This window comes from Castanea sativa, chromosome 3, assembly GCF_040712315.1.
Source record: "Castanea sativa cultivar Marrone di Chiusa Pesio chromosome 3, ASM4071231v1".
In the NCBI taxonomy this organism is placed as follows: Eukaryota; Viridiplantae; Streptophyta; class Magnoliopsida; order Fagales; family Fagaceae; genus Castanea; species Castanea sativa.
Genome location: NC_134015.1, coordinates 2,427,249 through 2,446,720, shown reverse-complemented (window position 1 = coordinate 2,446,720; position 19,472 = coordinate 2,427,249). Strand labels below are relative to the sequence as shown.

General features: G+C 32.7%; 1 pseudogene; it reads right to left on the bottom strand.

Moving 5' to 3' along the window:
• LOC142627916 (putative disease resistance protein RGA4) overlaps window positions 1–13,376 on the bottom strand; it is a 32,830-nt pseudogene extending 19,454 nt beyond the window's left edge.
• Between the last annotated feature and the right edge of the window lie 6,096 nt (window positions 13,377–19,472).

Below are 19,472 nucleotides of genomic sequence, written 5' to 3'. Positions count from 1 at the left end.
CTTAAGGAGAGATAACTTATCGAATTGTTAAGTTCTAAAATACTATTAGATCATATTCAAATCTTAGAGTGACTATATTTAAGAGTAATATGTGTTAATCTATAAATATTTGTTGAAGATTCAATAATTATGTACGCAAAATACTAATTACTATTTTAAATATTTATAATCCACTTAATAATACAAAATTTACAAAAGAAAAAAAAGTGGAAAAAAAATTTACCTAGTACTTGATTTCTTGAAAGTAAAGTATCATACGAAAAGAAAGAAAGAAAAAAAGATAAAGATAACCTCAAGTGAGTAAAGTGTCAAATTTTAAACCACAGATAGACAACTTAAATTTCAACTAAGCCACAGGTAGGTAAATTGTAATTTACCCTATTTTAAATTTGAATTTATTAAAAAAAATATAATCTCAATCTCATTCCAAATTATATTAAAAAGAAAATTATATTTTAGATCCTATAATTTAGAAATGTAACAAGTTAAATACTATTGTTTCAAAAATAACAATTTAAACTTTAAGCATTTGAAAAGCTAACAAATTAAACCTTCAATCCATATTAAACTAAAACACAATTTCATTCCACTTAAATGAGTTAAGGTTAATTTGTGGCTTTCTTGAAACTTCAAGATTTAATTTGTTACATTTGAAACTTTCATGTCTAATTTGTTACACCCTTAAATCATAGGGTTTCAAATAAAATTTCTCTTACTTTTGGAACCAAAATAAAAGGAATTTTTTCAGTGTCCTAGCTTTCGACTCTTTTTTAACTCAATTGTCTTTGTAATTTTCCTCTTCCTAGCTTGCAAAGGTCATTTGTTAACATTTTTGGCCCAATTGCAAGGCCCATTAAGTGCATTGGCTGGACTCAATCATTGAGTTGATTATTTTGTAAAGATGTTGGACTCAATTTCAATTCTTCAACTCCACAAGAATTGTTGAACCTTACATTTTTTTTTTTGGGGCCACAATTATTGGTTTTGATGTCTACGATGAGAACCACACATGTACCTTGTAGTCAAGTTTCTAAATGGCCTTACTTGAAGGTCCGATATAGATTTCTTGTACATTGGTCTCATAGGTGATAATAGGACTCCTTAAAACAACCAGGACTCCACAGTATATTACTAAGAGTCTGTTCGGTTGGAGGGGTGGAAAAGTGGGAGGATGAAAAATATTTAGTTTTTCCTCTTGTGTGTCCGGTTGGAGGGGTGGAGAAGTGGGAGGGTGAAAAATGTAATTTATATAAATTGACTATTATACCCTTGTTACATAATATGTAAAAAATAGATTTATTTGTACTCAGTACATGATATAAAATGTTCAGGTAATGTTATAAAAAAAAAAAAAAGAACGTTCAGTAACGTTGAAGAAGAAAAAAAAACGTTCAGCAATGTTGAAAAAGCCCCCATCCCAAAGTTTTCTCCCACAGTTTTCCTCCCAATTTGGGAGGAAAATATTTGTGGGCTCGGGAGGAAAATTTTCCTCCCGGCTTTCCACTTTCCTTTGTTTTCTCTCCAAACGAACAGTGGAAAATGTCTGTTTTCCTCTCTTTGTTTTCCATCCTCTCTATTTTCACTCCAAACGGACGAGGCCTAAGTAATAATTTGTTCCCGATAAACTCGGAGATAAACACTGAAACAGTAAACAAAAAATTTAGGCACAGCAAATAGAAATTCTAGTCTTTTGTTAAGAATTTGGTTTGCAAGAAGGAAGGTTAAAATAGTCTATGGACTGGGTTTGGGGGCAGGTTTCTTATTCCCTTGCCAACACTTAGTAGGCTATCATACATGCTCACTAAAACACTGCAACTTAAATAACAAAAAATGTAAACTTTAGTATGAATGCATAAAATAATACATACAAGTTAGTCTAAAAGAAACACAAAATAAATGAAAGAGATTGTGAATAACTTTTTTGATAAATCAGTAACTTTCATTAAACAAATCAAGAAGAACACACACACACACACACACACACACACAAAATCAATGCAAAAACAAGAGCATCCATCCTAAAACAGGTAAAATGCTAGAGTAAAAACAGAGCTACTGGAGCTGCTACTAAAACCAACATGGACAAATTTTAGATGTGAATTTTGAAAATCTAAGCCTTAAATTGTGAATTTTGATTTTTTTTTTTTGATTTTTTTTTTTGTTGAGAAAGTAAAATTTGAAATTTTAAGAGTTAAATTGTATATTTTTTATGTTTTTAACATGCATGTCAAATTTCATACTAATTGAATGTTATTTACTATTCGATCCATAAATTTATTTTTTATGCTTAATTTAGACTACAAAAACTTGAAATTTAAACATTGATTAATAACATAGCTATTAATTTTTTTTATCTCAAGTAGAATATAATAAGAACATGCAATCCAACGGTTATATTTTCAAAATTCCTATCTATTAAAAAGAAATAAGAGGAGTTTAAAGGTTTATCTCCAAACCTACTCCAACCTCAAATGAAATAAGCTAACAGAAGCCTCAATATGAGGAATTCAGACAAGAATGAAGCAGGGTTCAAATCTCAATACAGCAAAGTTTTAACAGAACTATATATCTATATATATATAGGTGCCGTGAAAGCATTTATCATGTGAGTGACAGATTTCAATTGCAATCAAATCGCCAAATATAAGTTTAGGTAAGTAAAAATATTCACTAACAATGTCGTGAGTAATTGTAATATAAGTTTAGGTACATAAAAATATTCACTAACAATGTGGCGAGTAATTGTTTTTATTTTTTTTTTTTGATAGGTGTGGCGAGTAATTGTTGATAGGTAAAGAAGTGATTTGTTTCCACAAAAAAAAAAGGTAAAGAAGTGATTTTAATGATAACTTTTTTTTTTTTTTTGAGAACCATTTCAATGATAAATTCAATTATAATGGTTAACCCGTTTTGATTGGATTTGAAGCAAGATAGTCAACACAGTACTAGAAGACGTTTTAATTTGGTAAGGAATATGAAATATTTTGACACCAACTAATTTTGGATGAGTTATTGTGGGATCTAGCTAATAAAAAATTTGTATAAATTGATGGGGGATTAAAAATATTACCGAAATGACAAGTGGAACTCAAAAAGGTAACTTTGTTAGCTCCATACCTTATAAAGCTAGTAAAAATTATAAGATAAATAAATAAAAATGACATGAAACTATTTCTTAACACTACTCTATACATGGTGATTTAGCACACTACCCTATACTAGTTGCAGTACTTAAGCATCATTTCAACTTGATAACTATTGGTACACAAATATTCTCACTGAATGAAGAAAATGCTCTGGTCTTTGACAATGAATCCAAAAACATGCCAATGCATAGAATGGGATTATTTTCATGGAAGAAAATATCCCTCCTATGAATATGTTACACAACTACATACTCTCGTAGACAATTCACTTATCAAGTGAAAATATGCCAATTGAAAAGAATTATATACTTAATTCATCAAGAAGTCCAAAAAAGACAAAAACTATGCCAAGAAGAAAAGTAATAATTGGATAATGAGTTTGATTTGCTTTTGCAAACAATATTTCAGAAACATCACCAGCCGGTCTTTTTTGGTTCTTAGGTAAATAAACAAATATCATTTCCACAAAAGAAATGCATCAAACAACTCATAAAACCCCTATTGCTCAATGACATGCTCTAAACATTCTGAGTGTCGAGATTTGACCCTTGACCTTAACAAGAAGACTGACCTTGAAGGCCTTTAATCATTCTCAAAATCAACTTGTCATGATTACAGCTTATTATTTAACACCGATCACCATAATCATCATCTACTCATGCTAACTTCTTTGGGTGTCAGGTAACTGGTGGAAGAGTACTTGTGTGAATTCTGCCATAAGCTTTCCAGCAAAATGGATTCATATGTTTCTTTCCTTGGGCAGGGAAGCTATGTCACTCTCAAAAGTGTCAACATTTCTGCATGGCTTTGAATCACTGCAAGCAATGTTCATAGGTGGGCTTTTTTATGTCAAAAGTACCATATATGTATGAAAGTATGATCGGGGAACTTTTCAGTGAGGCAGTGGTATTGGTTTTTATAATTGGGTTTCGAACCATGTCCAATTGTCCATGTACCAAAAACGCAAAGTACAGAAGTATGATTGGCGAACTTTTTACCGAGGAGGTAGCATTGGTTCAAATAATTGGGTTTTGAACAAAGTCCATGTGAATGTTTTGGAACGCTACTTGGATACAAAACCTGAGCCACCTAGCCATGTTTTGATCTGAACACCATTAGTAGAGTGTTTGATGATTGAGTCCCTCACTGTGTGAAGTTCGGAATACAAGCTCGAGATTTATCTGTACCAAGACTGCCAATGCTGCACAGGTAGAAGGATCAGTCAGAAAAAGTGACTAGTCGATTTTCCGCCACTTAATTAAGCAAAAGCAGATTAAAATTTGTGCAAATTGAAACCTTTGTCTAGGCTTTTGTAACCTCTGACTTTTTCTACGACAAAGAAAGACAAACAATGAAGTTTTCTAATACACTGCATTCTATCAGGTCATTATTTGCTATGCCATTCCAAATGGACATTTTGACTGATCAATCCAAAATGAAACCTGGGGCTGTTCATAAAAGTCCACTTAATTTCAAATCGGAACTAGAAGCGAAAATCATGTCCTGCATTAGTTAAAAACTTCAATGAAAGAATTTCAACAGAGCTTAACTTCCAAAAAATAATCTGTAGTTACTTTTGTTTGTCTTAAAAATCCTCTATATTTATACTATTAATATAAGATGTCAACATTGATGAGGTAATATTAGAAATTAAAATGCCTTACTTTATCAGGCCTGCCAAGAAGATTCCACCATTTCTCTCCTCTGCCATATATAAGACCAGCCCCTAGTAATGACATTCCCCTTGATACTTCTGAAGACCAGCCACTCTTGCTTACTAGTTTTTGGTGATGCTGCATCAAGTCCATCTGGTGCCATAAGAGTCACTGCAATCTTCTCATTATTAGGCCCCGAAGCGAGTTTTTCATCATTAAAACAATCAACAGGCTTAAAGAAAAAAAAAAAACTCACCTTATAGCCATACTGATAACACAACCTGAAAGATGAGATGGGATTCAAAAGGCCCTTTGATAATTGTACACTCTACCCCGTAGGAATATTTAGGAGGGACAAGAAGCATTGCAGGCTGTATTCTTGAATGCTTTGGAGTCATCAATAACACCATCCCCAACAGCAGCAATGGAAAGTACATTGAAAACAATATTGGTAATAGTAGAAGTACCTCTTTTACTTGAGGTTAAAGCCACATGAGGAAGGGAACATGGTTTTGATTTTCTAAATAATGCATGCAAATGCTTCTGTCATGTGGGCCTAGGAAATTTTCCCTAAATGAAAGGAACTAAGATAGCTAAAATGATAATGAAAAACACAATCTTAATTACCCTAGAGGAATTCATGCTTTAGCATGGCCTTAACTGAGTATGCCTTTTCATTATAAGAATATGGATTTGAAGATATTTGGCTACATATATAACAAATTCTCTTTTAACAGAGTGGGGTCTACACACAGTACATTGAAGTACAAGCCAATTACCTTAATTTGACTATACTACAAAGGAAGATGGCATTTTGTTTCAATCTTTTTAAACCAAAACTTGGACTTTTTGATAGCTTTTTGTCTCAAATCTCAATAATTAGTAAAGAGGTATGTATAGATGATGCAGGTGAAGCAGTACCTGTATAGATTTCTTGTACTCCTTAAACAATCAGAACTCCATGCAAAAGGGATACCATGCAGTAGCTTAGACCAATAAACCAAAAATCGGTATTACCCTTTGAGAATAGTAAATGCATGTAACATTCCTTATATCCACATTGTATTCCAATAAAATCATCACCTGTATCAAAGGTTTAAACCCAAACAGTAAGACATTTTTAGAATAGGAAATACATAGGGAAGACAAGAACCAGGATTTGAGAGCTTGTGGAATAATATGCTAGTGGATATGAATGAATTGTATATTTTCACATTATTTCTCTCCTCCAAGTGAATTCCATAAGTGTTGTGATATCGCAGAAGCTTGAAGAAAGCACACACGATGCTCTCTTGATGGAACAAAAACTAGACTATTAGCTTTTGGTAGTAAACCTAAAATCCACAAGTGGATTCCCTAAATCCACAAGGAGATAAACTAGAATCTATCAGAGAAAGAATTTGACAAAAAGTCTATGTTTATTGATAATAGTCTAAACTGCTTTTGACGGCTACAAAACATATAAATACTAAGAAAAACGTCTAAAACCCTAATTTGCATTAATTATGTGATTAGGTGACAAAATACTAATATTTACCAAAAATGGAAAATTTGAGTTTAATGCAGAATCATAAACTACTAACCTTAAGGGTTGTCCCATAACAAGTGGGACCTTATTTTGACTTTTGAGCAAAAAGTTATGCAGGAAACAAAAATTACTATAAACGGCAAAATGTAGTTTTCGGGGCCTAAATGAAAGAATTCGCCATTTTCAGGGGTACCTCGTGGCAAAGTAACCAATATTGCTTAAAATGCCGTTTTGCTTCAGCCTGCCAAATTTCACGCTATTCTGATTGTGAGGCCCATGATTTCTACTACTGCCCTTTTGCCTTGCGTGATGATTTCAGGTGCGCATGAGAGTCCAGAACGACCATAGCAGTCTATTCTACATCATGTTAGGACTATCAACAAGTTCTAAATGGACATTCTGAAAATGACCAAATCCAAAATGAAACCTGGGGCTGATCTTAACTCAACTCCCCTTACTTTCAAACCAGAACTAGAAGCAAAACTTATGGCATAAGTTAAAAACTTCAATGGAAGAACTTCTACAAAGTTTTAACTTCCAAATTAATTTTCTAGCTACTTTTGTTTACGTCTTAAAGCATCATCAAGATTTATTCCATTAATATAGGATGTCAACATTAATGAGGTATGATTAGAAATAAATATAAAGGCTCACTTTGTCATGCCTGCCATGAATATTCCACCATTTCTCTCATCTGCCATTTATAAGACCAACCCTGTGCAATAACATCCCCTGATACTTATGAAGATCAGACTCTCTTGCATACTAGTTTTTGCCGACCATGCTTCCAATCCATCTGGTGCGACAAGAGTTCCATCAATCTTCTCATTATCAAGCCAAAAAGAGAGTTTTTTTAATCTCAAAATCAACCAATAGGCTTAAAGAAAAAAAAAATCTCAGCTTATAGGTATACTAATAACACAACCAGAAGGATTTTCAATAATGCATGGATTCAAGTGCCTTAGCTTAGTACGCCTTTTCATTGATTTAGATCTTGTTCCTCTTTTCACAAGTATGATTTGAAGGCATTTGGCTAAATATGGAACAATGTAAACTTTAGCATGTACGAATAAAATAATACATACAAGTTAGTTTAAAAGAAACACAAAATAAATGAAAGAGATTGTGAATAACTTTTTTGATGAATCAGTAACTTTCATTAAACAAATCAAGAAGAATACAAAAACCCATGCAACAACAAGAGTATCCAGCCTAAAACAAGTGAATGCTACAGTAAAAACAGAGCAGCTGCTAAAAACACAAATGAAATAAGATAACAGAAGCTTCAATATGCAGATTGCAGAGAAGGAAACAACACCATCTGAGTGACAGTGAGTGAGGCTCAGTGCCTGAATGAAGCAGGGTTCAAATCTCAATACAGAACCTCAATACAAAGTTGGCTTTTAGCGCACGCACACACACACATATATATAAACTGAAACTCACCGATTTAGAGAGAAATCAAGAGCAAAATTAGTTTAAGTGTTTGGAGACTGAAGAATGTTTGAGTGGGTAAGAGTATTTATAGATATAGAGACGTATGAGCATGATTGGTGGATTTCAGTTGAGAATCAAATTTGTTCTAACGATTTTTTGCGTTAAGAGTGCTCTGTGGTTGAGAGCTTTTGCGTGAAGGAAAACTGAGCAACAGAGGAGCCCATGTGCATGGCAGAGTCATAGTGATTCAGTTGGAGCCCACCGAGTCTGACTGAGGGAGAGCTACATCATGGATGGAAGGGACGAAGACAGAAATGCATGTGCTTTGAACACCGCTTTACGCGTTGGGATGGAGAAAGAGGCCAGTATATATTTTACTGTACACTTTCACTTGCACTTTGCCACAACTGTGTTGTATATTAGACTCTGAGTTGCAGAGACAATATGGCAGGTTCATGTGGCGGTGCAATGCTACACAATAAATTTTACAATTTTTTAGCACTCAGCAGGATATAATTGATGGCAACATCATTTTCATCTAGAATCACCATTATCATCACTTTATGACATTCAAATTACTGACCAAACACCTCAACATGTGTGAAACTTGTTGTCAAATTGTTTGTGTAGTTAGACTTTCTCTTATTTGGTTTGGTCAAAGTTTTCACTTCAATTATGGTTGCATGGACGGAAGGGTTCCCCTCCTTAAGCAAAAACCAGTTGGGATGGACAAAGTAGAGGAAATTGTGACATTGGAAATTAGAATTGGTTTAGTCAAAAGGGAAAGTCTTGGTACACACTCGTTATTTCAAATTCTGCACACATTTTATTTGAAAATCGTGTTTTGAAAACATGATTTTAGTTCAATTGTGAAATAATGTTTTCAAAATCACAATTTTTGTCAAATATTCCTAGGGTATTGTTCCTAGACTGAAGGAGAGCAAGACATTCCTAAGGTATTATTAGGTTGAAAAAAAAAATGATTGACCATGGAACAAAAAACAAATGCAGCAATAAATGAAAAAAGAAAAATAAATAGAAAGGAGAGAGTTACCTATGCAAGAAGCAACATTTATGTGCCTAGATCAAGACTGGTCCTATCTTCTCCTCTCCACTTCTTATGGTGTCCTTTTCAAAATAGCAAGTATTTATCAAATTGTGCCCTCTACCCTTGGTCGTAACATCTCACTCTTTTTCATCTTCATTGATAAGAAACACATCACTAAGACAAGAAATCTGTGTGCATCCAGAATCAAATTTGAAAGGTGAAACATCAAAGCCTGAAGATTAAGGATAGAAGGTTGCATAAGTTGTAGATTGTCAAGTACCTACCTAACCTTTCATGTGTCATACGATATGCAAGCTTTACTGCCAAAATAAAATGAACGCATTTCTTCTGTATGTCTTTCTCAAAAGTGCATCCATGCGTGCAATTTTGCTCAAGCACAAAATATACTTCCCTACATAATAGAATTTGATGTATGGTTTAAATGAGGCCAACAAAATTAAATATCTAGCATGAGGTTATTAGAGATGGACAAAACAGTAAGAAAAATCATCTCGTTACAAAAGATAAAAAAATAATATTTGGATATACTTTGCAATAAAAGAGAACATAAGGGAAAAAAAAAAAAGGAAGCTTGGCAATGTTTTTTTTTTTTTTTTTGACAAATTTATAACTATGTTACACTAGTGAAAATTGCACAGTTCTTTAAAAAATGGACAGCATTTTCTGTATCACTTAGAAAAGCAAATTAAAATGAGATGCAAGGATTGTATTAAGTTTAGACACAAGAAAAATCCTACTCAAAATTAAGTAAAATGTTAATGTTAAATAACAAGGCCATATGCCAATAATAAAAATCCACAAGTAATGTTTCATTACTATTCAGTCTGGAATCTTTAAAATAAATGAAAAATCTTCCATACATTTACTCATTCTGGTAATGTTGCAAATAGTGGGCCTACTAGATTGAACCATTGCTAACAGTCTTGTTGTGAGTTTGGCCAAAATTTGATAAATTTTGAGAGTTAATGAAAATAATTAATTGATATTTCAGCCAAATGACAAGAGCAGCAGAAGAGGAAGAAAGAAGTAGGAAGAAGTTACCCTTTACTGGTTCAGACTTGCAATGCCGAATGAAGCTGAGGATGAACTTTGCTCATGCGCAATTCTTACAATATCATCTAAATCAATAAAATGAACAAGACCCATAAAAAAATTAAACCGCAAATGAAATAGAAAGAGGTAGGCATTTGATTTTGAGTTGTTTACATTTAAATGCAAATGAGTGAAAATCTAGAGACACGTTCATTTGATTATTCCGTCTGAAAGTCCAGCCTTGTATTTTTTAAATCATTTCTGAAAATTTATTGTCCCCATCAAGCAATTTTGAATACATCACAAGCTAACTAAATCTAAGCAACAACAATAAACCACGCTAACTCAAATTTATGAGAATATGTTAAATTCATCAATCTAGGTTGTGAGTAATTTATTTTCATAAAAATGAGAATATTTAATTGATAGTATATATTTGCAAAATAAATGAAGAGTAAGGAGATGAAGAAGCAGAATGAGTTACCCGAGCATAATCAGAATCTTCTAGAAGATGGATGTTTGGGATGTGAGAAATGGTGCGCCAGTCCTCTCCTGTCTCTCTTTGGCAACGTTTCTCGATGATTGGACAGCCAGCGATCTCCAATTTATTCAATGGAATTGTACGCAGGAAGTCCGGCAGCGACTTTAACTTTCTGCAACAATGAATTTCCAAACATTGAAGACGTGGCATTACAGTAATACAGTCTGTGTCTTCTTTTCCTCCAATCCCAATCCATTCTTCCCACCCCTCCAACCACAGAAACCTGAGATGTTTCAAATTTGGGAATATTATGTCTTGTTTCTTGTTTTCAGATTCTATTCCCAAAAATTCAACACCCACTTTTTTCAGACTATACACATTGTATATAGTTAACAATTCGAGGAGCGGAAACTTCCCCAAAGGAGGCAAACTCATTAACTTGGCGACCGATTCGATAGAAACTGTTTTCAATTTGGTCAAGGACATCAACCATTTAGGAGACATTGTGGTGCCCTCGTACCAACAAATGTCTAACAGCTCCAAGTCTTGAGGTGGCTCTAACGCATTTAAAACTAATAAATCCCTCTCCATTCTTTTATCGTTGGGGTCGACGGCATTTGGAACAAAATCATCCCAGCATCCTCTATCCTTCCCTTTCTTAAAAGATAGTTTCAATTCACGAAGGTGTATCTTCTTCTTAAGTTGTGCATTCTTGGCCTCACTTATATCTACCAGGTTCCCCAACCCACGTATTTCAAAACTCCCTTGCAGGTGGTTCAAATCTTTTAGTTCTCCGAGTTTACATCTTTCACTATCCTCGTCACTTATGCTAAAACATTTTAATGTTCTAAGAGAAATCAATCTTCCAATCCCTCTTGGAATCAGAAATTTTTTTCCAACAAGATGTCTTAAGTTAATTAATTTACCTATCCCCTGAGGTAATTTTGTGAAAACAGAACCATAAGTCTGGGTAATCTCCAAATATTGTAAATTGCATAGATTACAAATGGCTTCAGGCAATACCTCATTGTACTCAAACAAAATGAGATACCTTAAATGTATTAAATTTTCCACGGTATGCGGAAGTTTCATTCTACACTCCAACTTTAACACTCGTAAAAGTCTAAAATTTTGGAATAAATTGGATATGTTATAACCACCTTGATTAAAAAAAATGAGGGTGCGTAGATTTTTGGCACTATCAATGGACACAGGAAATTGAGTTTCTTCTGGAATTACTAATCTCAAATGGCGAGCATTATTATAATCTGATTCCGACTCTATGTCACTATTGATTATAAAGCATTCATTCTTAGTAATCAACTGTGCAAAGTCATGCACTATATCATGCATTTTGTACCCGTAAATATATTCTTGGAAGAAAGAGCGAATGACTAAATTATCAAAGTATTCTCTTCCCATGATTTCCACCTCCATATTTCCCTTTGACTCAACAAATCCATGTGCTGTCCACATATGTACCAACTCATTAACATTAAAAGCATGATCTTTCGGAAAGACAGCACAATATGAGAAACACCGTTTCAGTGGTGATGGCAAATCAAAATAACTAAGTAACAATGGCACAAAAAGACCTCTTTTAACATCTTCTAATTCCCACAAATTGCTATCCAAAACGTTCTTCCATTCTTCTTTACTTTTCTTGAAATGCATGAGACTCCCTAGAGTTTTTGCAGCAAGGGGCAAGCCTTTACACTTCTTTGATATTTGCTTGCCAAGGACTTCTAGTTGCTCACATTGCTTAGGATCCTTATCAATAAATGCTATTTTACTAAACACCAACCAACAATCTTCCTCAGACAATTCCTCCAACTTGATCGTATTTGCACTTTCCATCATCTTCGCAACTTTGCCTTTACGTGTAGTGACTAGAATTTTACTACTTTGGGAACCACAACTTTTGAGTGCATCTCTAATTGGCTTCCACATTGCATAGTCTTCGGTCCACACATCATCAAAGACAAGAAAAAACTTCTTTCCCCCGATTAATTCACAAATTTTTTCCAATAGACTCTGCAATTCAGTAGTGTTAAAATCATGAACTCCCAAAGCTTCAACAATAGCTTTTGCAACCCTACATTGATCAAAGGGTTCGGAAACACAAACCCAAATTCTTTCTTCAAAATGATCCATCACCTCATGATGATTAAAGGCTAGCTGGGCAAGTGTTGTTTTTCCCATACCGCCCATGCCCACCAAAGAGATGACATGGGGGAGTTTTTCTTTTTCAGTACCCTTGCCCAATAGAATGCTCACTAAATGATCCTTAACCCTATCACGACCAAGAATATCAAACACATCAACATAAGAAGTAGTTTTTGGCCTCTCAACTACTTCTTCAATGGCCCTACTCAATTCAAACCCGTACATTTCCCTCTCTTTGTTAATCTCATCTAATTTTTCGTTAAGTTCTTTTATCTTATGAGCAATATCACGATGCTGAAAAAGATTAGGAACTGAGATGAGGGGCCATACCTTCCTCTTCTTAGTAGTGCTAGTTCAGCTTTTTCTTCGTCTTTTTGTTGTTTCTCAATCTCTTCTCTGATCATGGCAGTGTTCCACTCATCCAACACGTCGTCCATCTCGTAGGATACGCATTTGAGCTTATCTAACCAAAGCTTCACAGCTTCCTCCTTCAGCTGCCTCTTCTCAGCATCATTGAGCACTGCCTGGATGGTACGGAATTTGGTTTCAAGCTTTTGGACTTCTTGTTTGACAGTTGCAGTCAAGGCGAACTCTGAAGAAATGAAAGAACCAAGCTGCTCCACAATAGCAGAAAGTAAAGCACGAGCCATAGATTGGAAATGGGAAATTTGCTGGATATCACAAGAAGAGAAAGAAGAGTCTGTGAGAAAGAGTAGGTAGAAAATGAACTGGTTGATGATATTCAGGAGAAACCAAATAGCAAATACAAAAGCAGGTCCGCTCTGGTCAATCAATGAAGTCTATCAGTTCACACTGGAAGCCACTATGTAATCTCAAAAGCAGAGCCACCTCTCAACAATAAAGTCCAGGCCGTACGTTATCAGTTCACACTGATTTATTATATTCCCTTTGGCCCAACCACAAGGCACAAAGTGAAGTGAATTTCCCCGCTTATTTACAAAGTTATCAACTCTATAAAGTTGTAGTATTATAGTCATAGTGGAGTGTCGACCACGATGAAAAAGTTATGTAGGAACTTTTTTATTATTATTTATTTTTATGATCGTTATATAGGAACATTTGAATACAATATCTTTTTGGTTCTTGTATTTTTTGTCATTTTTTACTTTGGCTTTCAATTTTTTGGGCTCCTATTTGGCCCCTAATTTTTTAAAATCGTTTCATCTTACTAAATAAAATATCTTATGTGGCACATAGGATGCATAGTTCGCATGATAAACACTAATGTGGTCAATAAAATAATAGTAAAAAAAATATTTGGTATTTAAAAAATTCCACTCAACATCCAAATCAAAAAGATTAAAATTTATTATTATTTTAGAAAATACTTATAATTTACCTTGGGTAACATGAGAAGAGCTAAAATTTAATTTCCAATGTTAATTTTCCTATTGAGAGGTAGATTGTTTAGCGTATGGAGACTTGTTTATAAAAAATTGAAGTCTTGAATTGTTATGAAAAATTGATCATTCATGGTGATTTAGCACACTTCTAACAAATTAGGTTGAATGTATATTGACCCACATCATACGTGGCTTTAGGGTCTGGAAGGAATTTAGGGAGATGGAAAAGAAATGTGGAAAAAAAAGGATTTTTTGGATATTTGGTTGGAAATATTTAAGGAAGGAAAATTAGTGGGATTAGACTGTTTTCTTCTCAGGCTCATCAAAATATTTTTTCCCCAAATTAGGAAGAAAATCCAAGAGAAAATGTTTAAACTAAAGCACCCATGTGTTGCAACCTGCTGGGTTTTCTCGGTTTCTTCTTGGCACTTTTTTTCTTTTTTCAGTTTTGTCATTTTCTGTTACTCAACTATTTTCTTTTTCTTTTTCTTTTTTTAATTTCCTTCTTTAGCTTTTTGTCCTTTTCTATACTTTTCATTCGGTTTGCTTTTATATATATATATATATATTTATATATATAATTTTTTTGGTTGTGTTTCATCAGTTTCGTTTTTGTTTTTTTGGTTCATCCAGTTTTTTTTCCTTAATTTGTTACTTTATTTTAGTAGAGGCAAGAAAGTAAATTTAAACAAATTACATTTTTTTATCTCTCCACTTTTCCACTCTTAACCAAACACTACAAGAGAAAACTAAAAACTTTTTTATCGTCTCTCAATTTTCTATACTCTTACTTTTTTACCCTCTAACTAAACGGACTATTGGCTTAGCCTAAGAGCTGCCCTATCCAAGCAAACCGCAGATTTAATTTAATAATTGTTTCAATAAAACTAACGTTCAAACAAAAATTTGGAGTCTTGCTCTTGTAAAGCGCCTCAGGCAATAGCTTAATTGACTAAGCTAGAGCCAAAGCTTGCAATTTGGGACAACGGGTTCTATAGAATGAACAAGGAGGAGATCATAATCAAATTTTAAGTAACATAGATACAAGGCAACACTATTTCTTGAAAGAAACTTCTTTTTCATCATCAATAAATTTCCTATCTCTATCTGATAGAGTGCTGAATTTGAGAAAGACCAACAGACAACATAGTTTTAGTTTAGAATAACAATTTCTTCATTTACAACCAACCAGAGAGTGCCGAACATTGTGATGAATACAAAAAGAGGCTCTTTCTCTTTCTCTTTCTCAATCTCATGACATCACTGAATTTGCATCAAAATTGCTAGATGCATAATAAGAATAATATCTATTGTTCAATGTTTTGGATACCATAACATAATCAACAATAATAAACTTCCATGTAAAACAAGACTTGTTAGTCTTGCTAAAGAAAGGGTTCTTCTTACTAGTGGAGAGCTATCAAAATCATCATTGAAAGAAATTCTATTCTCTTATTAACAAACTAAAGGCATATGTAGTACATGCCCGTTGTAAGTTCTTGCAAGGGCCAAAGGGTGTACCTTGGCTTTGAAAAACCTGGCCTACTTTTTATTAGAAACTAGTAAGTTGCCCGTGCAATGCACGGATAATTTTATGATATTTTATGTAAAACACTTTTGAATAATGTTATACATAAATTATAAAATAAAATAAAAAAGTAAACTAAATTAGAGTAAAGAAACATATACATTTTGTGATATTAAAAATTGGTTTAGTGGCTTCATTGCATATTTGTAGCCTTCTTAAGGTAAAATTTTTTTTTTTTTTTTAAATCATGAATCAAAAAAAAAAATGCAAAAGAGTAATGGGACCATGAAATAAAGTAATTTGTGTTGTATTTACATATTTCATACTATGAAATAAAAGTATACCCAACTCTCTGACTATCTTTCACTCATCGATAGTGCGATATTAAGACATGGTGTGAGCAAGTGTGTATGCATGTGTCTTATAGATGATTTAAAATTAAACCATGGTAGAATATGACTTTACATTGCGCACCTAATATTCTCTCTACTTATATATTCAAAACAAAAACTAACTAACCAAATTACCTAACCTAAATCATATTTAAGCTCCTAATTTAAAAAGAAAAAAAGATTACTCGTAGGGGTTTCGGTGTCTTGATGGTGGTGGGAGGTCAGTATAACGGAGGTGGTAACCCCTCAGATTTCTCTTTCTCTCTCTTTCAAATGTTTTGTTAGTCTCAGGTCTTTTAATTTGGTAATATATAGTGAAATAGTGCATTTTATTTAACAATTCACAACATTTTTGTGTCTCTTTGTCTCTCTTTAGAGTCTTATCTCGTTAGCTATTACTATTAGCCCGCCCTTATTTATTTATTTATTATTTTTGAAACACTAAAACAGTGGGTATGCTAAAAGACATGAAGAATAGTGAAAGGTGTGATATAAGCTTAGGCAATTAAAAAGATATTAATGAGATAACAGTAAAATTAGATAATGTGAACTCTTGGGTAACAATAAAAAAAATTAATGAAAGAGGTAAAAAAATGCTAAATCAAAATTAGAGTCCCACTTGGCAGGACCTCATGCACTCTTGCATGAGGTCTCTGAGAGAAAGACATTTTGTAACAACTTTTATTCTACAATATTCCTCCAAAAAAAATTTTTTACTCATTCCTTGAATCGAATAATTATAATGGTTATGTGTGCGCAATTTATAACTGTTGTTTCACTACATATTTATAGCCTTCTCAAGGTGAGATTAATTTTTCACCCTAAAAAAAAAAGGTAAGATTAAGTTTTTTTTAAATCATGAAACAAAAAATAAATACAAAAGACTAACAAGACCGTGAAAATCAAATAATTTGTATTGTGTTCACATATTTAACACTATGAAATAAAAATATGTCCAACTCTCTCACTGTCTTTCACTCATTGATAGTGAAACATTAAAACATGGTGTGGGCAAGTGTGTATGCATGTGTCTTATAGATGATTTTAAACTATGGTAGAATATGACTTTACATTGCGTACCAAATATTCTCTCTACTTATATACCCAAAACCAAAACTATCCAACCAAATTACCCAAACCTAAATCATATTTAATCTCCTAATTTAAAAAGAAAAAAAAATACCCGTAGAGGTTTAAGGTCTTGATGGTGGTGGGAGGCCAATATGACGGAGGCGGCATCCCTTCAGATTTGTCTTTCTCTCTCTTTCAAATGTTTTGCCAGTCTCATGTCTTTTATAGTGAAACAATGTGTTTTAATTTTAAAGAGAAACAATGCATTTTATTTAACAATCTACAACATTTTTATGTCTCTCTATCTCTCTCCAAGGCCTTATCTCATTAGTTATTACTATTAGTCCTTAATTATTATTATTTTTACTTTTTTTAAAATATTAAAATGGTGGGATGCTAAAAGACATGAGAAAGAGAGAAATGTGTGATGTAAACTTAGGCAATTAATGAGAGACTAATGAGATAACAGTAAAATAAGTTAATGTAAACTTTTGGGTAATAGTAAAAAAAAACTTAATGAAAGTGGTAAAAAAAATGCTAAATGCAAAATTAAAGCATTACTTGGTAAGACCTCACGCACTCCCACATAAGATCTCTACTTATATATATATATATATATATATATATATATATATATATATTCATGATTATTCCTTTATAATTTCTAATCACTAATCAACATGAGTCTCAAAAAACTTTGTGATAGGATTTCATCATACGTACAAAATGAGAATAGATTTTTTTATCTTTATTTAAAAAAAAATGATATTGCTATTGTGTTCATTCTTATAAGAATTTAAGGATATATTGAATTTTCATTATTTCTGACAATTTTTCTTTGATTTCTTTATAATTTATATATTGTGTTAGTTTTAATGAATTTTTTCTCAAGCTTTCAGAGGATGGACTTTAAATAAGATGTTCAACTTTTATATGCCAAGCATTGATTATAAGTCTTGTACATGGAACAAATAGAGATAAGAAATTAAGAATATAGTCCATTTTGGTTGGCCTTAGCTTAATTTGTCTAGACATCAATTTTCCTTGATTATTACTTGTATACAAAATTCCAGAAACATTAAATTGGAATAGGTCCCTTACTAACCTAACCAATTGGAATTGGATGAAATTTCTTCTCATTCATACTAAACGTTGTGTACACTCCAAATTTTTTCTGCATCTCATAATGATATGTTGTTGACAGGTATCATCCAAGTCCAACATGATTGAGAGTTGTAATTGAGACTAAGGCCCAAAAGCTTTACTATTCAATACTTTGCGAGAAAAATTAAACATTCATTTGATGTAACAAGAGACTATGAAATTTGACATTGTATACACTGGGATTTGTTCTCGATGTTGTGAAATTACTGTAGATAATAAAAACTCTAGTTTGATTAGTTGGCAATTCATGTTCTTTAATCGTGAAAAGTCTACAATGGAAAACATTTGTGTTCCTACAACAAATGTTTTGAAGAGAAAATTGTTAGCCCCCTCATCCCATTGGGACCCTTCTATTTATACAAAGGAAAAATGGTCCAATATTCCTAAGTGTGACTTAGTTACATGAAATTTTTGTGCAAATGTGCCTAAATTTCTTTTAAAAATTTAGTTATAATTTTAAACTCTAATTTGGTGATTTTTATATGATTTCATGTGTTTTTAAATAATCTAAATGCTATTTCAGTTTGTGCAAATTATAGAACATGGACTCGGTAATTTAGCAACATAGGCATAAGAGAAGGTATGTAGTGGTTTAGGAAGAGTAGGCATTTAGTTATAAGGGAAGAGGAGTAGGCATAAACATAAGAAAACCTTAGGACGGAGGAATAAGGAAAACAAAGAGTTTTTGATGATTAACATCCCTCTATCTTATCCATTAGTCTTGTTTATTACTAATTAAAATATGTTGAGTTAGTAAATAACTGATGTGGCATCTAATAAGTGTAATAAATTAAAAATGAAGTATTTTATTTCAAAAAAAAATCAATTATCTTTTCAAATAGAGTGCCACTTGGCAAAACTTTATGCTCTCCCACATGAGGTCTCTGCTTTTATATATATATATATATATATATATATATATATATATATATATATATATATATTTACTCATTCCTTGAACTGAATAATTATAATGATTATGTGTGTGTAATTTATAACTGTTGTTTCACTGCATATTTATAGCCTTCTCAAGGTAAGATTAATTTTTCAACCTAAAAAAAAGGTAAGATTAAGTTTTTTTAAAATCATGAAACAAAAAATAAATGCAAAAGAGTAATAGGACCGTGAAAATCAAATAATTTGTGTTGTGTTCACATATTTAATATTATGAAATAAAAGTATGTCCAACTCTCTCACTGTCTTCCACTCATTGATAGTGAAACATTAAAACATGGTGTGGGCAAGTGTGTATGCACGTGTCTTATAGATAATTTCAAACCATGGTAGAATATGGTTTTACATTGCGTACCAAATATTCTCTCTACTTATATACCCAAAACAAAAACTATCCAACCAAATTACCTAAACCTAAATCATATTTAATCTCCTAATTTAAAAAGAAATAAAAATACCCGTACATGTTTAAGGTCTTGATGGTG